Source organism: Oculina patagonica, unplaced genomic scaffold, assembly GCF_052425735.1.
Source record: "Oculina patagonica isolate OP01 unplaced genomic scaffold, crgOcupat unplaced674, whole genome shotgun sequence".
Classification (NCBI taxonomy): Eukaryota; Metazoa; Cnidaria; class Anthozoa; order Scleractinia; family Oculinidae; genus Oculina; species Oculina patagonica.
In genome coordinates this window covers 1-9826 of record NW_027558552.1, presented here as the reverse complement: position 1 = coordinate 9826, position 9826 = coordinate 1, and the positions used below count along the sequence as shown (strand labels likewise).

At 37.5% G+C, this 9826-nt stretch overlaps 1 long non-coding RNA gene across 1 annotated transcript; it reads left to right on the top strand.

The window, feature by feature from the left end:
- The first annotated feature begins 59 nt into the window (after positions 1 to 59).
- Positions 60 to 8231, top strand: LOC144641091 (uncharacterized). The gene is made up of 3 exons (XR_013568500.1): positions 60 to 605; positions 940 to 1065; positions 7609 to 8231. It is a non-coding gene; the product is annotated as an uncharacterized LOC144641091 (long non-coding RNA).
- The last annotated feature ends 1595 nt before the right edge of the window (positions 8232 to 9826 follow it).

Genomic DNA, 9826 nt, shown 5'->3' with positions numbered 1-9826 from the left:
GCGGAGCTCCTTAGCGGCCCGTAAGGGCCGGAGAGCGGAGCACCATACCCATAAAAAAAAACACATGAAAAAAAAAAAAAAAAACACATGAAATAAAATAGGAAACCTCTGCATCCGAGTTTTCATGGTCATCATGGCTAGCGGCATGCCTCGCGGGCGCGTACGGCGGCGTACGTACGTACGGTGTTGCGCACATCCGGGATCTTGAAAGGTCTTGACAACTCGCGCAGTACTGGCGCGAAATAATTTTGCAGTGTGAGGTCTAAACAGCTAGTCTGAAAGTTAGAACTTGAGACAAACACATTTATTTTGGCTCCTTGTTATGCCGATGACTACAAACGAGAGCAGGGTAAACTTAACTTCGAGGAAACAGGGTTTAAGCGATTTGCGACGGGAAAGAGATCGCGAGAGATCCAGAAAACCCGGACAGAAAGCAGGCGAAAAAGTATAGCAAAGCGCCTGTCGAACCTGGTAGCAAAGTAGCGAAGAAAAGCGACTAAAATAGCAAGAGAGGTGCCGAGGAAACAGGCAAAGAAATAGCGGAGAACAAGGGAACGGAGATAAAACGAGCAGACGAGTGTACCTACTGTGGCCAACTGGTGAAGGTGAGTACAAAACTGCAGTGTTTCCGTCATTTAATATCTCTACGTTTTGTCTTAAGCTTACTTTATACGCAAAGTAAGCTTATATTGACGGCACATTTTACTTGCTTTCGCCACTAAGCATTTGCTTGTGACATGAACAATGTTGAAAAATACTATTCGTTAAAATTCAGTTTTACCAGGTTTTACTGATCAAATAGGAGGATTTGATTATGTAAACAAATAATTGTTGGGCCTTCGAGGAACGAATTCACAAAGAATATCACTTCAACACATCTCGAAGAAAATTAAGCTTACGATTTTTAAATGCTTGTGATATGATTATTTTGTTTTACAGTGCTGGAAGAGCAGTTGAGATGAGAATGAAAGTGATGTCAGTTTGCACGAAGCACCTGGAATTTCGTTAACTCCGAGTGAAATAGATCGATTCAGTGTATGCAGTTTATTGATATTCATGATGGAGGTAAAATTACTGTTCATTTAGTCAGAGTAAATAAACTTCAGCTTCATTACTTAGCTCTTTCGTTCCCAAATATATTAAATAATCCACTTGTCATGTAGTTCTGTTCACTATTGAGCGTTCATGTGGATTACATAACAATGTCAACAATTTTGAGATTTTGAGGTCTGTTTTGCTGGTTTCATTCAGAATGTCAACAGTAAATGTTATATTTGTCATAAAAAAATCACAATCTTGTTGTGGAATTTGGAAAATGCACACAACAAAGGTTAATGACTACTGGAAAACTGGAATCTTTGTGAGTAAATTCATGCCATTTTAGACACTGTATGCAGCTGTGCATGCAAACTTATTATTAATTAAATGTGTATCTTTAAAAATCTTAGTATTACTGTTAAGAGAAAAGCTTTTAAGATGTGGCAATGTTTTTCCTATGCATGTACATGTATATATAGGGGTAGAGGGGAGGGGGAGTATTTAAAGGTCAAACCTTTTAAAGAGGGGGGTGTAAGGGTTTGCAGTGATGCTTTGAGTTTATTAAAATATCAGGACCTGAACAATCGATGGAATCGATAATCGATGGCAATCGATAACAATCGATGACAATCGATATCAATTAATCGATTGATATTGATAATCGATGAACAATCGATCGCTAAAGTTTTTGTGATTATCGATTGTCATCGATTATCAATTTCATCGATAATCGATGACAATCGATCAATTAACTAACATCGATTTTCATCGATTATCAATATCATCGATTACCAATTCAATCGATCATTTAACTGCCATCGTTTTTTATTTGACTAGTATTTGATAAATATGTTTACTTTAAAACACACGGTCTCTCTTGTATGTTATATTTTATTAGCAACAACAATGATAACCTTTCCAAAAAAATGTCAATACAACGAGAAATTTACTAACTTAACAGTAATAAGGCAATAATTATTTAAAACAAACGTTTTGAGCTTAAGTCTTATTCGCCTCCATCAACGAAGCGTACGCTTTTCGGTCTGGTTTGCTTTCGAACCAACTCCTGGCAAAGTAAATAGAAATCGCAACTTACAGAATTCCTCGCTGTCTAAGTACAATGTAATTTTTCTAAAACTCTGTCTTGTAGTCCATAAACATTTTCTCGCTCGTCCGAAATATTTCAAATCAAACAGTAGCAGAGAGAACTCAATCAAAGTGCCCGTTGGGCTGTCTCGTGTTACAGATCAGTAAAGTAGCACCCGTTGCTAACAATCATATAAGCTCAGAAAAACCATCTCCGGATTCTACAATAGTAATACTCAAATTTCATTCTCAAGCATTTGCAACAGCTTGTGCTATACCAGCATCGCACCATGTGCCCTTTCTTCACATTCTACTCAAATAGTCAAACCTGTCCAACTGTCCTTCCAAAAACTCAACAAAATCTTCGCAATGATTTCTAAGGTATTCAACAACTGCAAAACGCACTATCAAATGATTTGCTAATTACATACTTAATTACCTACTTTCCTATTCGCCATCGGCCCTGAGGGCAGCAAATGACTTGCTACCGAGTTAAAGATCTGATGACTAACACTTCGAAAAACGAAAACAGTCTCCATTTCCACCACAATCATAGACTGCAAAACAGTTAACAGTCTATCTCTGGAAGTGTGGAAATGTGGAAATCTGGCAGTGAACATTTAATGAGTTAACATCTGCACGAAGAAAAGCTTTTAAACGCGAAGAATCAGGCACATTGCGTTTAATATATTTCTTTATACTACGTTTAACTACACTCTTTTTATGAAATAAACTATGAATTTTCTTCAAGCAAATTCTCGATGGAGTAGTGAGGAAAGGACCGAATTAGCCGTTCCCATGGGCAGGAATTGGGCAGGAATAATTAAGTAGGTGACGTCATAGTGCGTAAGTGACGTCATCAAAAATGGGGCGTAAATGACGTCACCTACTTAATTATTCCTGCTCAATTCCTGCCCATGGGAACGGCTAATTCGGTCCTTTCCTCACTACTCGATGGAGCTCTATCTCTTTTTCTGCTCATTCTTTTCACAACTCTTCGCCCATTACAGCAACATTTAAAACTACCTACCTCATACTTTATCCATAAATAAACCCACTAATTGATGTTAGCTCTCCTTACTGCCTTCCCCTAACTTTCTTTCAAAGTTTCTTCAACGGAAACAATCAGTTATACGAAACAAAACCTAGAAAACAAAAAACAAAAAAAATAATTGCATTAAAAAACAACTACTGAACACCAATACACAACATCGCGTACCTATCTATAAATCCCTAAACCTCTATCAAATTACTTCTTACTTCTCCAAACTAAATGACAAGTGAAATCGTTCATTAACATACAATTCAAACCGCTCTAAATATATCTGTGATGCTTACCTACTTGTACTAGTCTTGATACAATAAACAGCAAATACTAATGTGATCTGTCCACTTGCTACAACTCACAAAAATTATTACCAAGTTCATAGGAATCATGAAATCTTGCAATTTGTAATCTACTGAAGCTTTTAACCTACTTCTGAAATATACAGAGCCAGGAGCGCATTACTAGTAATGGCTCCTGACAAAGCCCCATTCTGATGACTTAGTGTCTTCAAAATGTCATATAACGTTCTAGAAATCGTCCTTTAAATAAATATTCTATTTTACATAACTTGTTCAAAAATCACAACTCCGTCGTGCGCCACTAGTGAGCATATGAAAAAATTAAGGTCAATATTCAACAACTACTTCTGCTCTGCCGCTTAAAGACCGATGATAGCTTCCAATATGTAAAAGAAGTGTTCTATATACACCTCTGCACAAACATGTTACCCTACCGTTCACTCACCTTGCAACTAAAATTATTCTCAGTGAAAATAAACTAGAACTGTGCATGAAAAGCCCTCAGTCACATATAATAACCTTGATTAAATTATTAATTCTCAATACGCTTTTTAGAACTTCCAGCGCAACTTGTTGATACAGCTACCTAATTAGTAAGACATAAGTACACTGAACAAAGCAAATTTGTTTCCCGTTTCGCAGATAACGATATTCGCACTTCCCTTAATGGTTTTATTCTGTATCTACCGCGTATTCAATATACTGCTTTCCTATTATGGCCTGAATGAAGTTTAAACAACCTACCAAAACGCAAAATGAGATACCACTTCAATTTTTCTGTTTGCGTGATAACTTCACTTAATATTCTCCTTTTGACACATCATTTGACATATCTGAAAAGTGCTCTGGCGCCCACAACCCTCGACCCGATTGTACACTACCCCCCGACTACCCACTACACAGTATCTTCGACAGATGTTGCCCGAACATTCAGTCTTTGTTTAGCAAGAACGTCACCTGACACTACACTTGAAATCTAAAGCCGAAGTGGTGAAAAGCAAAGCAAATTAGTTTCCTGAGAAGGTTTTTCGACGTAATTTGCTTCTCACTTCTTTCTAATGGGGATCTGTTTTATCTGGAGGCATTATGTATTAAATAGAGCCGTAAGATTGTGGCCAAGGAAATGTCTAGAGGTCATTGCATTTATAGTCTGCGCTGCGTGGTTTCCTGTTTGTTTCACACTTCTTTGCCACTTGTTTTGCTAGTAATTTTTTTTTTTTCTCAAGTCTATTTGTAAAATACGCTTTAAACTCTCGAAATTTACGCCGTGGAAGGACAAGATATATGTTCCGTGAAAACGTTGATTACTTGCATTTTGTTGATACTGTTGCAAGATGTATTGTGTATTATCACTTAATATATCTTGGTCCGGCTTCGCAAGTGACAACCGGAAATGAATTTGGTTGCTTGACGCTTAAAAGACTTTATCCCTGGTCCTCTTCGTGCCAAATTTCGAGTTCCAGTGCTCGCCTCATTTCATCCCAGACCTTTCGTGCTTCTCTGCTCTTCAGGCGATCGAAATTATCAGCCCAAAGACGCATTAGCATTTTCTGATAATCGTCGGACCCATTTGTCGTAAGTTCTCTTTGCCGGTCCGGATTCGGGAGAAGATGCTGAAGATGTACTTGCAACAGCAACGGGACTCGTCGGGGAGCTCGTTATATCGCTCGATGCCCTCCCTGGCCTGCTTTGACTGCCTTCACCCACGTTTAACTGCGAATGCAGTTCATTCATAAAAGGGCCAAACTGCTGTTGCTGCTGCTGCTGCTGATCAAAAAAGTAACCGGATAAAATGGTGTTGAACTGAGAAAAAAGCCACCTCCATCCATGATCGAGTGTTCTAGCGAAGTTCCCGCGCTTTGTGATTGCGTGCGATCATGACCTTCAATGTCATTTCCCTGACAGGTTCTGTTATCACTGGAGACGGCTTCCTTTGTTATTAAAGACAAAATTTTGGAAAATCGGTTCGCCTTTTTTTTTTTTAAGTGGAGGTCGCACTTAAAAATCTCGCGTGTTGATAGATTTTCACCGCAAAGTAAACAAATTCTTCCAAAAATTTTTTTAGTGCGACCCGGCCCCAAGAAAAACAAACAAAAAGGAATTATGAATTTGACTTTGTGACCTTAGTGTCTTCAAAATATCATATCACGTTCTGGAAAGCGTTTACAATTAACAAAGCAAAGCAAATTAATTTCCTGTTTCTCAGATAACGATAATCGCACTTCCCTTAATCCTTTTATTCTGTTTCCACACTATTCATAATACGCCCTTCCTATTCTTTACTGAATAAAGTTTAAAGAAACGAACAAAGCCGAAGATGAGATACCACATATGATCAATATTTTTGTTTGCGTGGTAACTTCACTTAATATTCTCCTTTTGACACATCATTTGACATATCTGAAAACTGCTCTGACCTCAACAACCCTCGACCCTAACACGCACCAAAATGGCTTTCTTGTAACGCAAACAGAAATTTAACAACAGCTTTTCAGCCAGCCGCATACTTTAACAATACCCACCGCAAATATAATATCAAAACACAAACCTACCGTAAAGATAAATTCATTTTCCATGTAAAAAACTACCTATTTAAGCAACATATGTGAGATAAAATCTCCTTATCAGATTTGGCGGTATTACTAAAGATGATACTTCATGTAATATATTACATTATTCACATACCTTAGTAATCCAAACATTTACACCATGTCTCACACGTGTAAATAAGCACGTTTAAAACTCGACAAGAGAAAACGCGCAATACGAAGAACAGCATCCCGATGCATCTTATCAGCAAAATGTATCTATGTAAATATGTCTATTTCTTACCTTGTTTCCTTGCTACTTTATCACTTCGTTACCTTACGAGAGGTCTTACACAAAGCACTATCCTGAGCTACCAAGTCCCCTCGGATAATCTCGTGTTACGTCACGGTCACGTCGTTCACGACGTGACCGCGACGTAACACGAGACAAAAATACGTCGTCCGTACGTCGGAACGAAAACGAGACAACAGTGGGAGTCTGGGGATGAGTTTCGCCTGTCACGTACGCCATTTTTGACTCGGTCACGAATAACGAAGTGTCTTTGGAATTCTAGCGCTAGCAAACAGTAGGAAACTCGAATGAAAAACAGAAACATTAAAGCTTATGATGTAAACTTCATCTCAATGGAAAGGAGCTTTATTATTTTTTTTTACAAAACAACATATGTAAGTATTTACTTCATGCTTCGGATTGATTGTGTGTTTAATGCCAATCGATGGCAATCGATGAAGTTCGCGACCACCAAAGTGTGATTATCGATTGATCATCGATTGGCCGATGCCAATCGATGCCAATCAACAGTAATTAATCGATTGTCATCGATTGATCGATTGATTTTCCGATCATCGATTTTCATCGATTGTTCAGGTCCTGAAATATTTACAGTAGAACCCTGCTAACTCAAACTCTGAAGGGAAACGAAAATGAGTTCGAGTTAGCGGGGTTTTTCGAGTTAGCGCGGTTGATTGAATATTTTATTTGCCAAGTTAATAATTGATAGTTTACTGATTTTTAAGCACTTCAGTATACAGTACTGTGCAAATTGAACTTATCTTGCCAGAAACTCTAAAGCGACCACGCATTCTTTTGTTAAGAGTGGAAAATGACTGTCAAATACATGATCTGTTCATTGCTATAATCAATGGGCAACCGTTGCGAGTTGCAAGTTCTGGAATTCGAGTTATCAGGGTAAAAAGTTTGACCCAAATTTTGTTCAAGGGAAACAAAATTTAGTTCGAGTTAGCGGGGTTTTCGAGTTATCAGAGTTCGAATTTAACGGAGTAAAAATGACTGAAAAGTGGGGTCAAATCCAAGGGAAATGGAAGTGAGTTTGAGTTAGCAAGGTTGTTCGAGTTATCCGAGTTCGAGTTACCGGGTTTTTTTTTCTGTAGTTGACTTCGCAGTTATCAGTAAAAAAAAATAGTCTGTGCTGATACATCTCTGTTAAATATATAAGGTATCCTTTCGCATCCAGTAGTTTTGCTTCACTTTATACAAGCTTGCGTTAAGTGTTTTGTTTTATAAATTATTGATTTTCATACCAATTAATCAATTTTAATTTAATCTGTGGCATTTGACTTTTTTCAGGGTTAACATGAATTTCAGAATTTGCAGAGCCACAGACACAAAAACAGAATGTGGACAAGGACATCAAAAGAAAACAGGAAGGATTAAGATTATCCAGCTTGATGTTTGGGTGTCTTCATGATGCCATTTTCAAGAGACTAGTAAATTACATGTAAATTGAAATCAAGAAAAGCTGCAAATGAGCAAAGTTTATATTTTAAATGTTAACGTATTTACAGTGTACTTCAGAAAACAACTTCTTGATTGACCTGTCTCTTTCACATCTTTTTAGATGTAACAAGGGCATTATGAAGTGATCTTTTTAAGAATAATTTATGCAGCCAAAACAGTAACAGCAGAAATGAATGGGAGTTTAAAATTGCTATTTTCAATGTTTTGGCTGGTAAGAAACCACATGTGACCAAGCTAAAATCTCTTTGGCCGGTTAACATGACCTGTAAGTGTCCAAATATTTTGAGCCCTCGACTACACAGGACTTACATGTAGTTGTCTAATTACTGTATATCATAAGATCTTTGGTTGACCTTGGGGGAGGTAGTGGAGTTAAAAAGCAATGTAATAATTTGAATTTGGATTGGTAATGCTGAAACTGGTGGTACTGTAAGTATAGACGTTAAAATTGTGATTGCAAGCAATATGCAATACCAATTTCATTCTTATGTGTTGTATGCTGCGTACAATTTATAAGAACAACTATAATGTTAAAATTAGTGAAATATTCTAAAGCCAGATTAAATTTGCAGTATCCATTAGGTACCATGAAGCAACCAAATTGTGACTCATTTGCTTACTTTGTGAACTTCATGACGAATGGGCAACATGACTCCACAAAAATGTGTACAATAAAGCATACAAATTTTTAAAAGAGCAGTCAAAGTATTGATGCTTTTTTTCTTGCATAGTTTTATACACAAGCAAACATGATTCTATTTTTTCTGCGTAATCAAAGAACAAAACTGAGTTTGAGACACACAAACAATATTCTATCTTCCCAGAATTTTTGTTTTTTTATTTCTGTAAGTGAAGTGAAACCCCTTAAGAGGAAGGGGACTCAAAAAGACATGTAAAATTAAAAAAGGTGCTATCATCCTTTTTTTTTGGGGGGGGGGGAGGGGGGTGGGATGGGGTTACAGAATGTCTCTTCTTTGCTTCCAGTTAGTTTCACTCCGGTTTGCTTGTAGTTAGGTTCACCCCTGTTTGCTCGCAGTTAGCTTTATTCATCCGGTGTGCTTGGGATTAGCTTTCACTCTAGTTTGCTTGTGGTTAGCTTTCACTCCGGTTTGCTTGGCATTAGCTTATGGCAATATGCTGTAAACCCTTTGCTACATGTATGACCTCTGCCATTTCCATTCAAAATTAAAATATAGGCAAATAGTGAAAATAAAAACAAATGAATGAATGAAAAAAAGAAAATTAACCATATTCTTAATGTAGATGTATATTATTTCCTATATACTCTAAATGTTAAGTGCTTTGCTAATTTACCACGTGATATGCCTATCTACCCCAACATGCAGCCCTACTACCCCCTCCTTATCTACGAAGGTTACATAATTACCCGTTTTGCAGCATAATTTCCCATCCAGACTTCTGGATCATAATGCTGTCGGTGGAATTAAAACGTTTTGATTGATTTTGTTTGTTCTCGGCTTATTTGGTGTTGCTGTATACGGTACTCCCATATAAGGGCTATACGGGTATGTGCTGCTCAACAGGGTATGCCTTTTTCCTCTCTGACTCTGAAACAGGGTATACAAATCACTCTTTTGACTGTGGAACACTATCAAGTTTAGCTATGAAAATCCGCTCCTCTCATTGGTTTTTCTCCAAGCCACAGACAAAGTCAAGTGAGCGCTTTGTGATGTACGCTAGTGTTTTTATATCTATCTTCATATATTTTTCATTGTGGATATTGTCTGGAACAGGGTACCTATTTTGCACTGTTTGTCTGGAACAGGGTCGCAAATTGAGCCGTTTTTCTCTGGAACAGGTCCAGAGTCTCAGCGACTCAGTGGCACACCCCTTGAGTAAATTTTAGGGAGTACCTCTTCCCCCCCCCCCCGGGACACGGTAAAAAAAAGTAAGTAACAATATTAAAATTTATATAAAAAAAAATAAAACGAATATTATATTCTTAGCCTTAAAATTGTACAATGGCTTGAATTCAGGTTTCAACAAAGTGCAAAATAATTAACTGGGGAGCTCCGCTTTTAGGCTT